Source organism: Lissotriton vulgaris, chromosome 1_1 (assembly GCF_964263255.1).
Source record: "Lissotriton vulgaris chromosome 1_1, aLisVul1.2, whole genome shotgun sequence".
Taxonomy (NCBI): domain Eukaryota; kingdom Metazoa; phylum Chordata; class Amphibia; order Caudata; family Salamandridae; genus Lissotriton; species Lissotriton vulgaris.
Genome location: NC_141685.1, coordinates 55,939,073 through 55,960,174, shown reverse-complemented (window position 1 = coordinate 55,960,174; position 21,102 = coordinate 55,939,073). Strand labels below are relative to the sequence as shown.

Below are 21,102 nucleotides of genomic sequence, written 5' to 3'. Positions count from 1 at the left end.
TGCGCGATAGGATTAGGCTTCGACTAGAGGAAGACAGACGGCGACTTCAGGCAGAGGCAGCAGCCCTGGAACAGTCTATTCTAAAATAGGAAGGCGAATACCTAGCCCATAAGTCCGAAAACTCCCTGCGGCGGTTACTTGACGTTCAGAAGCAATATCGGGAATTGGTGACTAACGAAGCCAAGACCTAATCACAAGCGACCTACACAGATTGTATGACGTGGGGGATAAGTCAGGGAAATTACTGGCATGGCTCAGCAAGAAGGAGAGAGCAGAGAGGTGGATAGATGGCATAGCCACGATGGGAGGTAATGCGGTCAAAACTGACGTAGAAATAGCGGAGGCTTTTGCTACCCACTATGAAACCTTATACAAAGCGCGCGACCTGGCGACTTACGAGGAGGCCCTTCAGTATCTGGACAACACCACCTTGCCGGTCCTTCCACCGGAAGAAGTGGACACATTAGAAGCTGACATAACGTTAGAAGACATCACGACCGCTATTGCCAGACTCCGACCGGGTAAAACACCGGGCCCGAATGGATTCCCGGCAGAACTCTTTAAATGCACATCAGACCTGCTGACCCCCCACCTTCGGGGCCTCCTAGTAGACGCCCTTGAGATCGGAGAACTCCCTCCGGATCTTACTATGGCCACAATTATACCATTAATCAAGGAGGGTAAGCCACGAACTGAATGTGCCTCCTACCGGCCGATATCTCTACTCAACACGGAAGTAAAAGTGCTGGCGACCATCCTGGCGGTTCGCTTGAGGGCGGTCATAACAGGTCTGGTACATATGGACCAGTCAGGTTTCCTACCTGACAGGGCAACAAAGCTAAATCTCCGCAGAACTCATAACTGGCTCCAGGAGGTAAAGGAGAGGGAAGACCCACACTGGTTCCTCTCCCTGGACGCTGAAAAAGCGTTCGATGCGGTACATTGGCCCTTTCTGTTTGCAGTGCTCCGGAGATTTGGATTCGGTCCAAAGTTAACGGCGTGGATCAGACTACTCTATACCGGCCCAAGGGCTAGGGTGAGGGTTAATGGAACGCTCTCCCGAATATTTCCTATCCAGAGAGGTACTAGGCAAGGATGCCCCCTGTCCCCACTTCTCTTTACACTTGTAATAGAAGCCCTAGTGGACAGGGTCAGACACAATGCAAATATGCACGGCTTCACTGATGGGGCGACGACGCTCCCCCCCGAAAAGATTTCGCTTTACGCGGATGACGCCCTGCTCTATATAACAGAGCCCGAGACGACCGTACCGGAGCTCTTCCGAGAATTGGAACAATATGGGGAGATGGCGGGCCACAAAATAAATTGGCACAAATCAGTACTATACGACCCGAAGGGGAGAAATCAGTGGGGGAGTTTACCAGGGGAACTGACGACGACAGCAGAAGGGTTCCAGTACCTGGGGGTTTATATTACGACGAACATCCCTCTCTCGTTCCAAAAAAACGTGGAGCGTATCATCGTGAACGCGGTGGCGGATATGGACCGTTGGAGACGGCTCCCTTTAACACTCCTGGGCAGGGCAGCCATGTATAAAATGGTTGTCCTACCGAAATTTCTATACGCCCTCCAAAACGAGTACTATCCGCTGCCAACTACGGTCTTCTCCAGGATCCATGCAGATTTGCGATCTTTCCTCTGGCTCGGGAAACAGGCGAGGGTGGCCCTGGCCACACTACAAAGACACCAGTACAACGGGGGAATCTCGCTTCCCAATTTGGAAGCCTACTACTGGGTGGAACATCTGACTCCAATCAATGATTGGCTCCATGCGGCGGCGGACCACCCGACATATTCCCTGGAAAGAGCTAAACTGGCGCCCAGAAATATACTGCAGTATCTCTATGGGGATGCGAGGAGAGCCCACCTTCTCCCTGCTACATCCATAACGCTAAGGGCCTGGACGAAAGCTACAAAACGCATGGGGTGGGAACACAAACCTACAAGGCAGACACCACTGTGGTATTGTCGCTGGCTACATGAGTTACATAAACTACGTGGATTCCAGAGATGGGACGACATTGGCATTTCTACTATTGGAGATGTAATAGCCAAGGGGGAACTAAAGTCGTTCAGGGCCCTCCAAATGGAGTTCGGGTTGCACACCACGCAACATTTCAAATAGGTACTGCTGCGCCATGCCTGGCAGACCCAGAATATCTTGCTGCTTGATATTCCCGAGTATGCACCACTGGAGGGGAGACTGCTCCAGGAACACATGGTTGGACAGGCGGTGTCCCTCACATATAAAACACTGACGAACCATATGTTGGATGACTTAACAAAACTTAGACAGGTATGGGAGGCGGAGGTAGGGGAGATGGAAGACCTGGACTGGGAGATAATCTTGACACACCCCCGGGATTCCGGGAAGTGGCCATCAAGTCCAGGCTGCGACTGATCCAATTTAACTTTCTCCCCAGAACATACTTCGACAGGGTACATCTATACAAAATGGGGAGAATAGAGGGACCATGATGCCTTAGGTGCCGGCGGGAGGACAGTATGGACCTGTTCTGTCATACAGAGGTACTGGTCGCAGATCTTTCAGGAACTTGAAGAAGTCCTCGGGCTCCCATCCCTATAGACCCTAAGTTGGCGCTGCTTGGTATGTCGACCGAAGTAGACCTGACCCGCCCACTACTCATTTTCCTGGTCCTGGCATTAGTAGTTGCCAAGTGGGACATTGCAAAACATTGGGGAGCGCCAGAATCCGCGGACCTAGAGGAGTGGAGGAGAGGTTTAGACCTGTAAATGGCAGCGGAGAGGGTCACGTACAAGGCGAGAGGTTGTCCCCGGAAATTCAGGAAAGTTTGGTCTAAATGGAGACACTATCATGGATTGGATGGGGGGTTGTAGTGGGATGTGAGAGGGTAGAGGGATTGCGTCACTGCTTTTGTCCGGTTGGGGTATAGGAGGGACTGAATGGACATGCTTTCAACCGCATCGAGGAGTAGAGGGTCACTGATCATAACAAGCTCCGAACAAATGTATGTACCTGGCTGATGGTGGGAGGGAGAGTATGCGAAAATCATACGTTTCTGTAAACTGCTTGTATATTGCTGAATTCTATCTTGAGTTTTTTAACGTTTGACCGCCGTGGGTTGAGGGAGGGGGGAGGGAAGGGGACAGTTTCAATACTTACAACAAAAAAGAAAAAGTGGAAACTTGGGTAGCCTAAGACTGATCATGGCTGGCAACCTTGGGAGTAACTGAGACACTGACGACGCGCACCGCCCGACTTCCGGGGTGTGGGCTGAATGGCCGTATATCTTTCAGGGTGCGAGGTAATAATAGCTACTGTACACAGAGTTTCGCTGACAGATTGTATAATGGCCCCTTGTGTATCTGCAATAAAAATAAATTTAAAAAAAAGAAAGAATGATAATGTTCTAACAGCATTAAGAAGGTTTCAGATTGAAAATAATGTTTTGTAGGGGACGTTATATGTATGATGTTAAAGTATAGCATTTAAATTAACGTGATGAATAAAATGTGATTTTATCAAAAAAAGAATAGAATTTAATTCTGTATATCTTTATAGGGAAAAGACCAATAACCCTGTCAGAGACAGACAAAACGTACTTGTCTTGAAAAAGATGGTGTAAAATTTTCAAGCCATTGAAACGCGTCGACGCATTCACCTGTACCATCCCATTAAGCAACATTTCTGTCAATCATCAAATATTTGAAAGTGGATGACATTATGTGGCAGTGAAATATATGAGATGTACAAAGAGGAATGACAAATTTAAGTCATATAACATGTTCTGTCTTGTATAAATTATGCTGGTCATAATTGTATGATTGTTTTTATGTATTTTTATCTATGCTCTTACATTGTGGGGATTAAGAATTGCATATATTTCTAATGATTTTATGTTAAGATGTATTTTTAATACATTTTGAAATCATTTATTTATTTACGTTGTTATATTATATTGTTGTATGTTGATTGTGTATATATATATCACGGTCCAGGGAAACTCTGCTCTCTACTGGTTTAATTACCCTATTTCTCTTGACATTCCCAAGGGGTACCTCTCTCACTCTAAATCTCCATATACTTGTATGCAGAATCCGAATTAGGACTTTGGGACACAGTTACTAATATTACTGGGGAAGACGACGCCACGTACAGCGTTCTGCCTTCTCCCACATCGACTTACTACGAGCCTTCTGAGACACACGCAAGGTATCTATACGAGCAGTTTTGTGCGTAGATTTACCTAATATATGGATTACCATGGGTTACAGTGGTTTATATTACTAAACGCAGTATAAGACTTAAGCTCGTATAATAATAATGCATGCCAAGTTTAGAACTGATAGATATTTCCCATGATAATCTGGTACAACAGATGAGATATCTATAATTTTAATAATACAGACAGGTTTAGTCTGTAAAATGGGATCAGCACAGCGATTCCATAACTAATAGTTGTGACGGAATCCACTGCCGTTTTTAGTTTTTAAGGATAAGATGATACACAATAGGTTGGAGATTGATTTGGAGGAGTCGGTAATGGATGAGTAATATGGTGCTCGATGGAAATGTTATGAAGACTGGAAATAATGGACAGGTATGATTCTGTTTCAGAATTTCTGAGCATACGACATAAGATACCTACATCCTCACCCAGGCCGACAATTGGCCGGGACGGAATTACAATCGGTCAGAAGGTAGGCTCTTTTGGTGACATTTTGATTATATGTCAACTAGTAAGGAGTGATTACGTTTTCTGATGTTTGCCCGAATACTCATATTGGTCTTATGAATTACAGGCCAGCTGATCTCGATTCCAGTATCTCAGGTATGCCAATCCTGGGGTATACACTGTAAGCGCTACAGATAGCATGAAGAATATAGACACTATATACAGGAGATATGACCCCTAATATTATTTGCATAATACCCCTACCACTGGGACACACAGGGAATAGAGAAATAAATTATCTCAATTTTGAATGCAACACAACCAAAATTGTGCCGTATTTCTGTCTCACTAAGCTCACACTTTTGGGGTGCTTATCCTCTACCTTAAAAGGGGACTGAGGGACTGTGTACACATATGCATAGATCTTAATGCAAAACATATGTGTGATGTTGTTACATCGCATTGTATATATGTTTTACAGCCCTGACGAAGTCGCGGATGAACTACCCAGGCAGAAACGAAACACGTGTTGGCAACAACTACTGGAATAAAGAAAAGAAAATATGAATACAGAGATTGTTTACTGCTATTTTTTGTTTATATATATGAACAAAACGGAATAAGGGTTTATGTGTGCTAGGACATTGTAACAAAATTTGTACAGTTCTCACGTGGAGTACTGAATGATGAGGTCAAGGATGAGGACCCCCGCCCCAAGCACCATAACACACTAAATAGTATAGAACAGATACACCGATAATCAAGTGAGGCGCCACTATCACTAGACTATACTCATCATCCCGAGAAAGAATATAGCAGCCATGGTTGCTGCTTTTTTATTTTATGCAACTAACAACCATAGACAAAGCCAATAGTTCTGGCTTGTTACAAAAACACCTGATGGCAGTGGTACACAACAGCCAGCACCTCCGTAAAAGGTTGCCACAAAGTTAACAAGATGAAGCGGATTTTCTCCAGCGTGCTCAATACCAAGCACTGTGCCATCCACAGTGCTAATCTATATGTAGAAAATCTTCATATAGCAAAACAATAATCTGAATGACAGGGCACAGCTCAAACAAGTTATAAAGGGGACTCAAGTGGGTCCACAGCTCTGAGAACAATAGTAGCACAAGTCCAATTATATATATGTAACAGAAATATTTTATTCATAAGTCTTCTCAAATGTTGACACGTAGAGACAGAAACAAGAACAGCCGACACGTGTTGTGTCTTGGGACGACTTTTTCAAGGCTGTTTAACAGAAAAATACATTTCATTCATAACTTTTTAATAGTTATTCACAAAAAACGTTTTTGTATATAGAAAAATCTATTAAGTTTCTAATAAAAACATGCCTGTAGAAGAAACAAGAAGGGGTAGAAAGGAAGGTCTTAAAAGTGTTAGTTAAAAAAGGGAAACGAAGGGAAAATGTTGGAAATATCCAGTGAATCACAAAGACACCCAAGTACACAAATTGAAGCTCCAAGTGAAAGAAAGAAAAAGTTAATTAAAATGAAAAATAGACCCAATCTCCATATAGTACGCCAATTCCAAATCCAAGGATAATTGGTGAAGTGAAACAATTCCAGAGAGAAACATATAAGTAAATACCCAAGTTGAGAATGTTATAAATATCATATGAGGCACTTCTAAGCTTTTCAAAGGGTATTCTGATGAGGTAGTATGGCTGCCAAGCTAGAAGATGTTCTGCAAATATGTAGAATGTATACTAAAAATAAAATAAAGTCGAAAATCCACGAGTTATTCCTATACAATCTTCTTATATGTTTTACAACTAGCTCCTCAAAGTCCTGATTGATCTCGTCAAAACATAGATCCACATGACCTTTCATACCAGCTAAAAAATATATTTACTGGAAAGGTATATATGTGATGTAGTGTAGTAAAAAAAAAGAAATGTATATATATAAATATATATATATAATGTAACTAATGCAAGATACAATGAATGGTTTAACTCATGTGGGCTGCTTAGTAACAAGCCAAAACTTACTACATCCAATGAAGATTACTGGGCCCGCAGTCTAATAACCAGCAGTAAGATGGAGCATCCGAAATATGAGACCCCTCACAGCATAAATACCAGCAGCTAAAGAGATCAGTATAGGTGATAGTAAATGTAAAGTATCAAAAGATGACTTAAATCACCTATCTCTAAAAGCCAGCTATATAGTGACCCTAACAACCTCTCTTCCCAGCACTTACTTTAGAGAGGAGTATCTGTGGCCCAAGTAGTCGGTCAGAAATATTTTCTCTGTGTCGAGTGAACCTTCGTAGTAGTTATACGTAAGTAAAGAGTCCTGGAACGACTAGTAAGTAGAAACCAGAACATTGGTATGCAAACTATTGGACAACAGGTAGTGTGCTCTTGCACTTGCCCTAATCGTCAAACATCGAAAAGCCTGAAGAAGCCATCAGATACAGGGAACACTTACTCATAAATATTCAGAACGATCTTCCACTTCAATATTGGTGAGAGCGCCATGATAGCGAGCATAAACCACTTAGTAATGGTATGGTCAGAAAGCCTCCGGGTGTAGGCAGCTAAATGGAAAAACATTTAAATAGGCCATTAGGTCAGCGGTAGTATCGAGCATATAGAGTGCCTTGAACGCACCAGGTTGAACAAGCAAACCAATGTTGAGACAAAACAAGAACAATACAAACTCATCATAGAAATAATAAGTAGATGTTACGTCCTCTGTAGTTGTGTCCCTCCGTGGACACAGTTCTGCCATTGCTTTTTTGATGTCCATGTGCGGATACCGTACCAGCCGTGAGGTAATCAGCTGACAGTTGACAGCTGATCACTGCTTTGACAAGTTACGCTAGAGCTCCCCTGGAGCCTGTGTTGGCGATTATAAATAAAGAACTTCTTCGCTTATTATCTGGTGTGTATCGGAGTTCTTTACAAAGTGGCGACGAGCACCAACACGAGAACTCAGCACTTAAGGAAATATACAAGGATACAGTCATAGAAGATACGCGATTTCAAGTACTTCGTGTCAGGTGAATTCCAAGATTTGCAAATAATAAATTGATTTTGTTAACATCAGTGCACTTAAGGTCGGAGAACAGTCAAATATGTAATTAAGGTGAACACAGTAAACTCAAACGAGTAAAAATTCTGAAGAAAAAGAAACTTGATAAAATTTGAACATGCAGAAATGAACTTTGGCTAAAATACTTACTTGGAACTTGCGATCGAAATAAGAAGTAACAAGGAAAAATTATCGGAAAAAAACGTACTACAACAAAGAAACCAACAAGAATTTTCAGCGAGCCACAAGCCAAACTTCATCTAAAAGTCTAAACAGCAAGTAAGCTTCGAGCAACACATTTCAAGGTAATTTTAAAAAATGTGACACTTTCTCTTCAACTTTTAATATTGCTGGAATTACATTCTGACTGGAAAATACACTTGCTGAGGTACACAACTGCCTTAACGAACACTCACAAACTGCCGCATTGAATTATTCTTCCTACGTCATCAGTCCATCTGTGTAAATGTCAGCGACAAAGACGGATGCCTCTAACGTCAAGCGGCCATCTTTAAAGTAATAAATCAGCAGTCCAGTTTACCTGCCTTGGACGTCAGCGAAATTTAAAAAAAAATAAAGAAGGAAAAATAAACACTTCTCATCCACACAGCCGGAGCGTAATTAAGAAGCATCTTACTAGCAGAAGGGATCCTCGAGGATATATAAATAAAGAACTTCTTCGCCATTATCTGGTGTGTATCGGAGTTCTTTACAGTAGATCTCTGGTGGAACAGGTCACCCACCCCACCCCCATCGAGGAGCGAAAATCCTTAGTCACTTGGCAGAACTTTGCCGCCATCTCAGAGGTTGATCTCCTCAAATGCATCCGCGAAATCAAACCCTCCAACCATTCTTCTGACCCCATACCCAGTGGCATCGCCATTAATTTCTATACTGACACTCTCTCCTACTCGACCAGGCTAGTCAATCTCTTCCTCAGTCAAGGATCCCTCCCAATTGTCCTCAAAACTAGACAGGTTTCCCCCCTTCTAAAAAAACGCTCTGCAGATGCAAATGACCTCAATAACTTCCGCCCCATCACCAATCTCCCTTTTCTTTCAAAGATCACACAAAAATGTGTTGCAAAACAACTCTCCCAACACATTATGGACAATAATCGCCTCAACATGTTCCAGTCGGGCTTAATTCAAAACTGCAGCACTGAAACAACACTGCTGCTAGTGATCGATGATGCGCTGCATATTCTCAATTCGGGGGAATTGTGCCTTCTGATTCTTCTTGACCTCTCTGCACCTTTTGACACTGTTAATCACGACACCCTCCTTAACATTCTCCGACAGGGAATGGGCGTGGAAGGCACAGTACTCAAATGGTTTGCCTCTTTCCTCGCGGACAGATCCCAAATGATCAAGATTGCGAACAGTCTGTTGTCTCGACTGGTGGTTGGTCAAGGTGTACCTCAAGGTTCTATCCTTGCTCCCACTCTGTTCAAACTCTACTTGGAATCATTATGGATCCTTCTAAGCAAATCTGGAATCCTCTACCATCTTTATGCGGATAATACCCAAATCTACCTCAAGGTGTCTTCCCCTCATGATCTCTCACTACTCAGCTCTACTCTCAACCCTATTCACAACTGGATGTTAGCTCACCAAGTAATTCACAATCCCTCTAAAAAGGAATTCCTCCTCTTATCTAGCTCTCTCCGCCTCCTGTTCAATCCTGGATGGATCAATCAAATCTACTCAACAGTAAACCCATCATTGTGGACTGCGCTAAATCCGTAGGTGTCATACTTGACAAAAGACTCAACCTAACCTCACACATCAATTCCATGGCCAAGAGCGCACGTTATCAGCGGTGCCTTTTATGGGGGATTCGCCGGTTCTGCCCGGAGAATGACCTAAAAACCTTGGTCCAATCGCTAGTTCTCTCTAGACTGGACTATTGTAATTCTCTTCTGACTTGGCCTTCCCAAATCTCACCTCTCCCCCCTCAAATCCGTCCTCCATTCAGCAGCTCGCTTCATTTCAGGGTCCAAACGAAGTGACTACATCACTCCTATCCTATCTTATCTTCTCTCCGATGGCTTCCCATCAAGGCTAGAGCTATCTACAAAACAGCGTGCATCACCCACAAAGCTTTGCACTCTTCCTTCCCTCGCTATCTGGCGAAGAAACTGAAATTGGCTGGAGGCTCAAGACCTTCTCGCAATGCGGAAAAGTTCCTGCTTGAGCCCCACCTCCATCAAAAGGGAAAAATTGATGGCACAATCGTTCTCAGGTAATGCTGTGAGAATCTGGAACTCGCTTCCTCCTTCGCTCCGCTCCGTGCCATCACCTCCATCCAGATCTTCAAAGCGGACCTCAAATCTCTTTAATTCCAAAGACACTTTCAGAACTAATTCCCTCCTTCTCAGTAAATTCGTCACTTATATTTATATTTTTGTTTGTACATCCTGTGCTTGCTGCGGTTAATATTGTGTTTTTTTTACCTGCGTTGTTTTGATTCTATGGCCTGCTATTTTTCGTCAGTAAGTGCTTTAGTCATTGTAAAATTTGTCATATATATTCATATTTTTGCTTGTACAGTCTGCGCTTGCGATTGTGTGCCTTTTTCCTGCGTCGCTTTGATTCTATGGCATGCTATTTTTGTTTGTTCCATTCCTGTAACCGTTCTCTCATGTAACGTAACTGGTTCTATAGTAAAGCGCTCTGACACTTTCGGGTAAAGTCCGCGCTTTATAAAAATGCATTAACCCTTTCCGTGCACGTGACGGAACCACTCCATCACGAGCTACGGACGCGCTGTGCTGGTGACGGAATGGTTCCTTCATGACCCGGCCGCCGCGCCTGCGCGGCATCAATTCCGCGCCTGCGCGGCGTGTTCTATGGAGCAGGCGGGCCGTGACGGAACTACTCCGTCACAAGCATAGCGCGCCCGCGGCTTGTGACGGAGTGGTTCCGTCACGAGCATGGCGGCGCCGCGCGGCTCCCCCCTAGCGCCGCCGTGGAATTACAGCCACGGCCAAGGGGTTAAAAAAATAAAATAAAATAAATAAAAACAAACACCAGTAATCAGACACCAGGGACATTACTTGGTATTCCACAAATACACACACGGTGAATGGGATTATATGGAATTGTTTGACTATGGCGATGACGTTCATTGTCTCTATTTTGTTCTTCATAAATAACAACAACAAAAACAACAACAAAAAACATAAGATCCACTAAAAATATTATTAAACACACACACATGATTGGGCGCTTTGAGGACACCTCTCACATGTTTTTACCTTTGATACTTGCACAAGTGCCACCTTGCCTACGTAACGCCTGTTCTTGTGCCTAGCACTTATTGCAGTATTATACCTCAAATTATACTCTGTTTTCTCTTTTAACTGCACACTTGTCACTTTTCCTCTTGTGCACTTTTGACTACCTCATGTATTTTTGGTTGCTCGCAATTTTTACTACCTCAAGTATTTTGTTTGCTCACAATTGTCACTATTACCTTTACTACCTCATGTATTTTTGGTTGCTCACAATTTTTACTACCTCATGTTTTTTGTTTGCTCACAATTGTCACTATTACCTTATGTAAGTAACGTATGTTTTAGTAATCTGCTCTTCTGTAATGTTTCTCATTATGTTTCATTTCTGTTCCTAATGTGAAGCGCTCTGACGCCTTCGGGTAAAGTCCGCGCTATATAAAAATGCATAAATAAAATAAAATAAAAACCTCACCTCTCCTTGTGCACCGCTCAGTGGGGTTTGCAGGGCCTGGGGTAGAGGGGGCACACCGGGGGCCCGGCCCGCCTGAGTCCGGCACCGAGGGCCCGGCTGCCTGTGAGGAGTGGGGCCCGGTGTGTTATTCCCCCGAACGAACAGTAGATGGCGTCTCACGGTTGCGCAGGCGCAGCACCGCGCGTCACAGCTGCGCTCGTGCGGAGCAAAGACACTACTCCCTATCGCAGAACAATCAAAAAGTGTTGGGCCCTTACACTGACTGCAGACTGTGAACAGCCCTGGATAGAGGATATTCAGCGTCACTGCGCCTGCGCAGAGGAGAGACACCCCCCCATAGAGGAGCCGGACAGAGGAGCTTTGCACTTCAGTACATCTCAGCGCGTGCTGTATCTCATTCAATGTGACCCTTCTCGGACCCCGTCCCACCTGCACTGGTACTGACGTGGAGCCCTTTACTGCGCCCCGGGCCTGTGCTGCGCTCCGTGCTGTGAACTAAATAAAGGAATATTTCTTGCAAAGACTTCTGGTGTTCGATTGCGAACACTATGTCTGTCCTTAGCGCATGCGCAGTTGTTAAGCCGAAGCCTCTTTTACCCACACTGTCGGAAGCAGTGTCTATACTCGGCGCATGCGCAGTTGTTCATCCAAGACCTAAGCCCTTCCTGAACTCGGGCTCCGTGGCAGGAGGCAGTGTCTGTTCTCGGCGCATGCGCAGTTGTTCATCCGAGGCTCTCTTTTAAACCGACCCCAGCAGGGCCCGCAGCACCCACAAGAAACCCCAGGTGAGGTCAAGATCATTGCTTCGTGCTTGTAAAGATCTCCTGGGAGCTTGTCCAGGCCTGGCGCCTTTTCGGGCGCGAGACCCTGAATTGCCATTTTAAGTTCATCCAGGGTGAACCCGTCCATTTGGGCTAGGATTTCGGGGGTTCCGTCCAGAGCGAATTCAGAAGAGTTACCCACTTGGCTCTGGTCGGGGGGACTATACAAAGATTTAAAATGGTCTTCCCAAACTGTGGCAGAAATGTTTGCATTTACTGCCGCTAGTGGTTCGGCTGATCCATGCTTGACGATCAGCCAGAACCTACGGGCGTCATGGACTGCTAGGGCAGCCGTCATTTCTGACCAGTTATCCTGGTCCCATTCTATTTTGGCTATACGTATGATGGACTTGTAGGCCATCCGTTTATCCCTGATCTTACTAGGAGTTTCCCATGTCTTGAGGGACTCCAAAAGGGCAACCTTTGCTCTTCTACAAGCAGCATTGAACCAGGAGGCTCTTTTCCCCTTAACCTTTCTCACCCTGACCTCCGGGTTCCCTAACCTTTTCAAGGGCGGGCACCACTACCTCATATAGCCTTTGGATATTTTGGGGGTTCTGGACCAATGTTGGCCATCTGATTCTGCGTCTGTTGCAAGCTGCAACTAGGCCCTCCGTGGGTGTTAAATTTAAATCTGTATTTGCTATCGGGACACCCTGTATAGCTAGTCTCAGTGACAATGAATTATGGTCACTATCGGTCCTACTAAGTATTGTAAAGTCCCTCACTTTAGCCCAATCCTTAATTGACACCAGGATGTAATCTATCCGTGATTCGGGTCCTGGTCTGTTGAAGGTGTTCTGGGGTGGGATATCTCCCTTAAGCCGCCCGTTGCAAGCCCTCAACGAATGGGATAGGGTGAAGGATATTATTTGTGTAACTAAAGGTGACCATGCTTTTACAGGTGGACCCGAGATGGTGGGTATCTCCGAGAGAACATCCTCTTCATTAATTGCCCCTTCCATGTGATCCGGGAGGGGCTCAAACTGAGTATTGAAGTCCCCCCCAATTACGAGTAATGGAGAAAGGGTCATGGAATCAATAAATACAGATAAATCCTCGATCGTTCCCTAGGTGCCCGTAATGGCAACTGGTCTAGAGTATTCGTTTATTATTGCTACTCTTGCTCCGGCTGGCCACTCTAGGAGAACGCACAGCAAGTCCGGTGAGTTAGTTTCGATATTTCTTGCCCTGCAACCAAGATGGGAACCCACCCAGGTTGATAGACCGCCCGACGGTCTGCCCTTCCCACCCCATTTGGCCATAGTCTCGAAGGGTACGTAACCTGTGCGGGAGTGTTGTTCTCTTGCCCACGTTTCCTGGAACAGGCAGATATCATATTCCTCTATGAATTCTGCCCATTCCTCGGAATCCAACTTATTTGCCAACCCAGCCACATTCCAAGAAAGTATCGAAAGTGTACTCGGTGCCCCCCGCTTCTCTCTAAGATTATGGGGGTTTCTGCGCCTACTTATCCGGAGCTGGCTAGGGTTTGAAAAAGGCAAAGCCTCTGGTGTCGAACGAGAAATTACGTTGCGCACCTCAGGGGAGGCTTTGTCCTTGTCAATATAGCCAGCTATACATGTGTTGGTGGTAGTGACTTTATCTTGCTTAAGTTCAGTGGATGTGCCCCCCCTCCAGATGATCATTGGGCTGCCCCTTCACATACTTATTGTCACCCATGATTTGATTATGGTCTTCCGAGAGAGACGATTTCGAAGGTGTGGCTAAGCATGGGAAGGAACAGTGTCCCGGTGGCAATTTCTCAGTAGTCCTATGTGTTGGTGATGATACAGGGACAGAACAGGGAGGGGGATCAGACAAAGAGCTGTGTGAGTCTAGTGCTGACAAGGTGACATTTGCACTATATAGAAGTCAATCCACGTCCTCGAGGCATCCAAATCTATTGTGTGTAAGGACCCCATTCCACCCTCCATGTGCACCTTGCCAGAAATTGGGTACCCCCTCTGCGCACCGTTCCGTGCCAACATCGTGTTCCAATTCCAATTTCCCCCCGTTTGGGCTTGAAGATGCGGGGGCTAGAAGTAGGTTAGTGATCTAGTTGCAATGGGAGAATTTGCTCCATGATTACTCGATGAAAGTATGAAGTGTGCGATTTTAGGATCTTCAAATGAGACCATGACACAATCACCTGTGATGGATTTGTGCGATGTTCCTATCCAAGGGACACGTCGCACCATGAGAATTTTACTTCTCAGGTGATTGGGTAGAGGTCTGTTCACATTGAGCCAATAGATGACCTTGTTTTTTAAAGATCCAAAATCCTCCTGCTGATGGTACTGAATTTCAGGCACCCCTGTGAGCACTACTACGTATGGTCTAACCTCTGGGGGGAGATCAACATAAGCCCTATGATGATTTTTCGAGTATTTATGTCTGTGAGCATATGTATCGTGATCTTTATTCCGCGGGGCAGCCGGTGCTTCCGGAGCTGTTGTAGATGGAGCCGGCACCTCATTTGCTCTTCCCGCTACTCTATTTTCATTGGTGATTGCAGGAACCTTATGCCGAGGCTTTGGAACAGGTTTGGTTACCGTAGGTACCGGCTGGGAGGCAACCACTACTGGAGGAATATTGTTCGCTGGAGGTTGGCTAGATAATTTGTTACCAGGGATGGTCAGGGAGGCAAGGTGTAGGATGCTTTTTTCCGTCTCGAGGAGCTGGGTTTCTATGCGGGAAAATCTGAGTTCTAGAGGGGTCAGCAGTTTTTTTTGCGTTTCCCACACAATCGTCAAGAATTCAACATCCTTCCCTTCAATCGTACAAAGTGGCACCCCACCATTTTCAATTACAAGGTTCTTGTGTTCCTCCATCAACCCCACTGGACTAGAATCTTGGACTGGGGGAAAACCATTTACCTTGGGAGCAGATATGTGAAAAGGCTGAGCTAATGCTTGAGAAGGCAGCTGGGCCTTTGCAACCTTGGCCTTTTTCCTGGAATAGGCGGTATTGGTATTCCGCTTCCGTTTTTGATTGGGGCCCTTTAGGGATATAGGCGGGGTACTCGCGCTCCTGCCCTTAAGTTCTGTAGTTGGTAGAGTACCCATGGGTGGCCCGTCTACCCCTCCCACCCTGGGTAATAGTGTTGGGGCTTCCTGTTGAGCTTCGGCCTCCAATACTGGAACTGCAGGAGGTGAGGCTGGTTGATGGTGGATAAGTGCCTGTGTGAAATTTGGTGCTGGACCCACTGTACGGTCCGGTGTTTTCGCAAAAGCAAAGTGACCCAGAGAGGATTTCTTGGCATTAGCCATCTCCTGGGAGAGCCTTCTGGCAGCATCTAACTCAATGGAGACCCTATGCTGCATCTTATTAATCTCTTTGTCTATTGCAATATTGGTTCTGGTGATAAAGTCATCAAGTGTTCCATTTTGCAGTTTCCCCTTAGCTGCCCTGCTTCTGTACTCGCGTGTAGACATCACACTTAGCCGCTGCGTGCACCGCTGGGTGGGGTGTTGGCTGAAGAGATGGAAGTGGGGCCAAGGTTTATAGCCCGGACCGGACTCTCCCGTACTCAAACGGCCTCAAACGGCCCGCTCTTTGCCCGGTCTTCGCCCCGAGCTCTGCCCCGCGCGCGTCCCGCGATGCGCGTTGGCAGGCCCGCTTTTAGTTGACGAGGAGGCGTGGCACTGGGAGGGGGCGCGGCTCGGGCGGGAAGAGGAACCAGCTGCGGATGTTTTCAGGAATGCCGGTCCTCGCAGTCCTGCTCGCCGCGCCTCGCACCTCCTCTGCGGCCACGTAAAGGTGTCAGGACCCTCCTCGCTAGTCCAAAGGCAAGAGTGACCTCGAAGAGCTACTCCAGTAGCAGGGAACAAGGTATGGCTGTGCAAAACCTCTCACGAGCGGCGCCCGCGAAGCGGGGGCCGCGAGAGGTAAAGAGCTGTCAGGAAGGAGGCGTGGCACTGGGAGGGGGCGCGGCTCGGGCGGGAAGAGGAACCAGCTGCGGATGTTTTCAGGAATGCTGGTCCTCGCAGTCCTGTTCGCCGTGCCTCGCACCTCCTCTGCGGCCACATAAAGGTGTCAGGACCCTCCTCGCTAGTCCAAAGGCAAGAGTGACCTCGAAGAGCTACTCCAGTAGCAGGGAACAAGGTATGGCTGTGCAAAACCTCTCACGAGCAGCAATCAGCAAATACCCATCAGGTAAAGAAGTATTGGCATCGCCAGTACGTCTCGCTTTTGGGACCTTAAAGTGTTTATTTATCCAGCACAATATCCTTGGTGCAACAACATCAACTGTTGCATGGCTAAACACTTATAAGGTCCCAAAGGCAAGACCTATTGGCAATGCCAATGCTTGTTTTCATTGGTTCCTTTTTGTGCCTTTTTAGAGATGCATGCTTCTATTTCGTCTTCTTGTCTAACTACTCCCGCCTTTTGTTGATCTAGATCATGGTACTCACATTTTCCCGGGGGCCGCAAAGTTTGGTCTATGGTGTGACCGAGGGCTGCACTGATGCCAGCGGGGGTGTTAAGTCTGGGTAGGGGAAACCCGATTAGGACCCTAAGGTCATCAGAGGATCTTCTTATGCAACAGGGCAGAATAAAAAGAGCAAGATGGGGAGGAAGGCCCTTCAAGCACTTGGTTCCTAAAATGTGGAACACCCTACCAAGGGACATGCGCATGATAACCAACAAATTAGCATTCAGGAAAAGACTCAAAACATTGCTCTTTCCCTAAAAACTCTAGATCTCAGGCAACTTGACTTAGTCCACCGTAGTTATGTTTCTTTTAGCGCTGGGAAGCCTAAGGGCAGCTATGCACCTTACAAATACATACACATCTTCTTTGAGCCTCTTGTCACAATGCATTTAAGAATAAACAGACTCATGGAAGAAATGTTGCAAAAATGTAACTGACTCACTCACCAAGAATGACTCAGTGAGCAGTAAATGAAAGTATGCACATAAAAAGCAAGTTACATTGCTATATTGTTTAGACAAAGAAGGTTCAAAACAATATTACACTTAGCCATGATTAGAATGTGAAGCATGATAATACAAAACAATATGCAGTTTGAGGTTACAATTTGATTTCTTGACATCCTTCATTTAACTCATTCTGGCCTGAGAGGTCCTGACAGTCTGGGGAAGGAGGGCGTCCATGTTTATATGCAGGGGGGGAGTGGGGGGAGGGCTCAAGTTTTGTTACACTACTGACCTGCACAGAAACGTAATACACAAAACGTTGTGACTCAGCTCTTGTCACTGTGCCTCTCAGAGAGCCCTCAAACTTGGAAATTAATTATCTACTAGCTGCAGGAACATGAGTTATCCACAGAGCACTGTCAGGGAAAGCCATAAGCAGCAGCCAACCTAAAGAAACCCTTCTAATCCCATTCAAGAGTGAGAGGACTGAATGTAGCCAATCCAATCCCAATCCAAAAGACTTTATTCAGATAGCAACGTAACCATAAAAGTAACACATGTACAGGATAAAAACCATTAGAAAAATAAATCGATAGCGCTCCATTACCTGGTGCTCTACTCGCTGTTTGACGTCCCTCCCCGTCGTAGCAGGAAACCTCGACCTCCACAGGCCGAATCAGTGGCACACCGAGCTGACTATGATCCCAGGGTATCGATTTAAGAACGAGCCACCGTCACCGATCCTGTCACATTTTGTGACGTTGTTGCCCGTTTCTCTGAGGAGGAGTGGAAGGTTTTACAGCTCTGGCAGAAAGATCTTTACAGGAAAGTGATGAAGGAAATCCATCAAGTCTTGATTGCTTTTGGTCGTTTGATTGTGACCTCTGTCTTTTCCTTAAAACCAAAAAAAAGCAAGGCCTGTGTCCTCAAGACATTCAAGACTTATACGAAGGAGACAGAGGTAACCCTTTTTCAGTTCGTCATACAAGTAAAAATATACCAGTCCTGGTTTGCCCTTGCTAGCCCACGATCCTCCTGCATCAGACACAGCCCGTGGGGGCTGCACCGACTATCTTCCCGCAGCAGAACAGCCCGTGGGGGCTGCACCGATCATCCATTGAGTGGGGGACTCCATTACCCAGAGTCCCCTAGTGATGCCTGAAGCGAGCGTCATCTCTTAGCCCCAGGGGGCGTGTCAAAACCGGAACAGGGATCCCGCGGCATGGGATGGGCCAGGGGCGGGCCCATCCGCGCCCGTTTTAGCCTGGATAAGACTGGGCTGGGCCACCTCCTTGAAATCACATCCAGTGGTCCCGAGTGCCTCCTCTGTCTGGCAAGAGAATGAAATTGAGAGAGATTTCAGGCTTATGGCTAATGGAACAACGTGCAATAACTTTTTTCGCTGAAGAATCATCTTACGGGACTTGTTGCTACCGTATAGGCAAGTTTCAATATGTTCATGCACCCATCGAGGGAAGACTGTTTTGAATTCTTAATGATCTTGTGCATGTATTGTTTTGTACCCGTTAATGGTAAACTGTGCTAGATAGATACTTGGTACTTGATCCATACTTGGCGTTTAGGAATCCATATTTGTATGTGAAAGACACTACTAGCACCTAGGAGCTTGTCGTGCACATTTAAGCACTCCCTTACCCCCTGCGCAGATTCACTACTAGCGTTAAACGTATACCAACAATGGGCAAAAGGAAAGCAGCGGAAGCTATCTGTCCCGAGGGTACTGGGACGTTGGGGTTTGCACTCTGGGTTGTCGGTTCTACCGATGGGGGTGAGGAAAAGAGGAACACAGGCGCCTTCAATAACGGTTTTAACGAAGGCTTTATTGGGACACAAGTCCTTTTCATTAAACTCAGTCTTTAGAATAGAAACAAGGAAAGGAATCCTCCGGTTTTAAACTCTTCGACTTCGGGGCGTCAGGTGGTCAAGGTCCTCACCGAGGATTCGTCGGTTGGTTCCGCTCCGGTACCGGTAAAGGAAAGAAAACAAGGATCAGGACCAAATAATAACCTGATACGTTCTCAAGGGTCAGGGAGTGAGGGAGTAACCGTCGTGAGTTCGTGCTATACTTCGTTACCCCTATCGGTGGAGGAAAGAGAGAAGTGCTCGTGCCAAGGTAGGGGAGTTGCAGAGGTAGAGGATAGAGGGCTTCGTTACAGAAACGTTCACTACTGTTTCTTACGCCCGACCCAACCCGCTACCCGACCCCGTACCTCTTGAAGCCACGCTCCTCCCGTGGGAACGTGGCGGGGCGAAGCGTGAAACCGTTGGCCTCCTGGCTTGTCGTTCTCCTTTGGCTCCGCGTCTTGGGACCTCCTGTCGTCCTCCACGTGGGCTTCCGCTCCTCGGGAAACGCCGTCCGACGAGGTTTCTGCTTCTCCGTCTTTTGACCTCGCTACGCCCACATGGGGTGGAGTCTCGATACCTGGCTCAAAAGATTTAAAGGGGCCTTCCGAAGCATTAATCGGAATCCAGCCTGAATCATCCTCTTCACTCCATGAGGCCGCGGTATTCTGTGGGGACAAGGGGCAGGGTAAAAGAGGTGTGGCTGTCCACCATTCTGCAGTAGTCTGAGGTTCCGGCTCCCGTGCCCCGTCACACTATCACAGGTAGGAAAAAAATCCCAAGGACACAGAAGCTGCCAAAATCAGCAGCTGAGAAATGCACGCTTGCAGCCATTGATAACCTAATTGAAGAAGTAGAGAATATGTTGTCTAATGGTAAGGAGCCTAGCCTTAAAGGAAGTAATAAAATCTTTTCATACTATGGCAAAAAGTATAAAACCATAAGTGGAAATACCAACAGCCATATAGTTACAGTCCATCGGAGCAATGGAAAGACCCACCCCCTTGTAACATCAGTTCCTATCCCCCAAGAAAAAGGGATTAGCATAAATAAAACTAATACCAATAGTAATGAAATATTAGACAACCTAGATAATAGTGTTGGTTCTCATGATGAAATTATAACCATTGAGTGCTCCAACAAATACTCAGTGTTAGTAGAAAATCCAGAAACAACGATAGGGCCTTATTCGGGGGGATCAATTACATAGCAGAAGGCTGCCCAAACCATCCCCACCATATGCCCAGGTGCAAACTCACGCCATTGACACACACAGCTTGTTGTTAGCACTGTCCAATAAATTAAGTACTGTTGAGGAGGAGGTCAGAGCGATTAAAAATATGATAGAAGCTCTTACCAGCAATCTCTGTATATGTGATAAGGGTCTAGCTTATACACCTGATGTGACTAAACCTGTAGAGATATGGATGGAAAATATTACTACTGGATCTGATAGGCTCAAAGAGCAAACAGAAAGAGCAGAACATTCCCAAACTGATAACCTCCATGGGCGGCAAAACACAGGTTATACCCGTAGCCTAAGACCAAACCTAGGACATCCGGTGACCACCCCACAGGAATGGTATATATCACACAGAGTGCAGCAAATCCCCCCCACACAAGAAAAGACCCCTGGGTAGTCTACCACCCGCAAGCTTACGATAGGGGGACAGGGAATGAGGGGAACAGAGGGAGAAAAGAAGCACTTCAACAAGCACCAGAAACGGTGGTCCCATGTGCGTTTTCCTTGTCATAACATTTTTCTTACAAACGTCCCTAGATTGAAACCAGGAACCAGGGAGGATGGGGACTCCCTGCTTAACAAGGTTATACATTGGATAAAGACCAAGCGCCTCTGCCTTTCTGTTATCAAATCTGACATAAAGAGCGCCGAACGGCTACAGCAAGAAGGAGGGGGCTTAGATGATATTAGGGTAACCTTGTATTCAAAAGTTATAGCTGATAACTTAATAACCTTGAACCTAAGGACTCACTCATTATTCAATTCTAACATTTCCATTCGGCAAAATAAAGCTGATAGAATGAGCTGTGGTTCCCCCCTAAACTCTACTGTGACCAA

At 46.0% G+C, this 21,102-nt stretch overlaps 1 long non-coding RNA gene across 1 annotated transcript in view; it reads right to left on the bottom strand.

The window, feature by feature from the left end:
* Nucleotides 1-11,495, bottom strand: part of LOC147737234 (uncharacterized) — a 42,735-nt gene extending 31,240 nt beyond the window's left edge. The window contains exon 1 of the long non-coding RNA XR_015295872.1: nucleotides 11,455-11,495. This is a non-coding gene — a long non-coding RNA (uncharacterized LOC147737234). The remainder of the gene's footprint in view (nucleotides 1-11,454) is intronic.
* Between the last annotated feature and the right edge of the window lie 9,607 nt (nucleotides 11,496-21,102).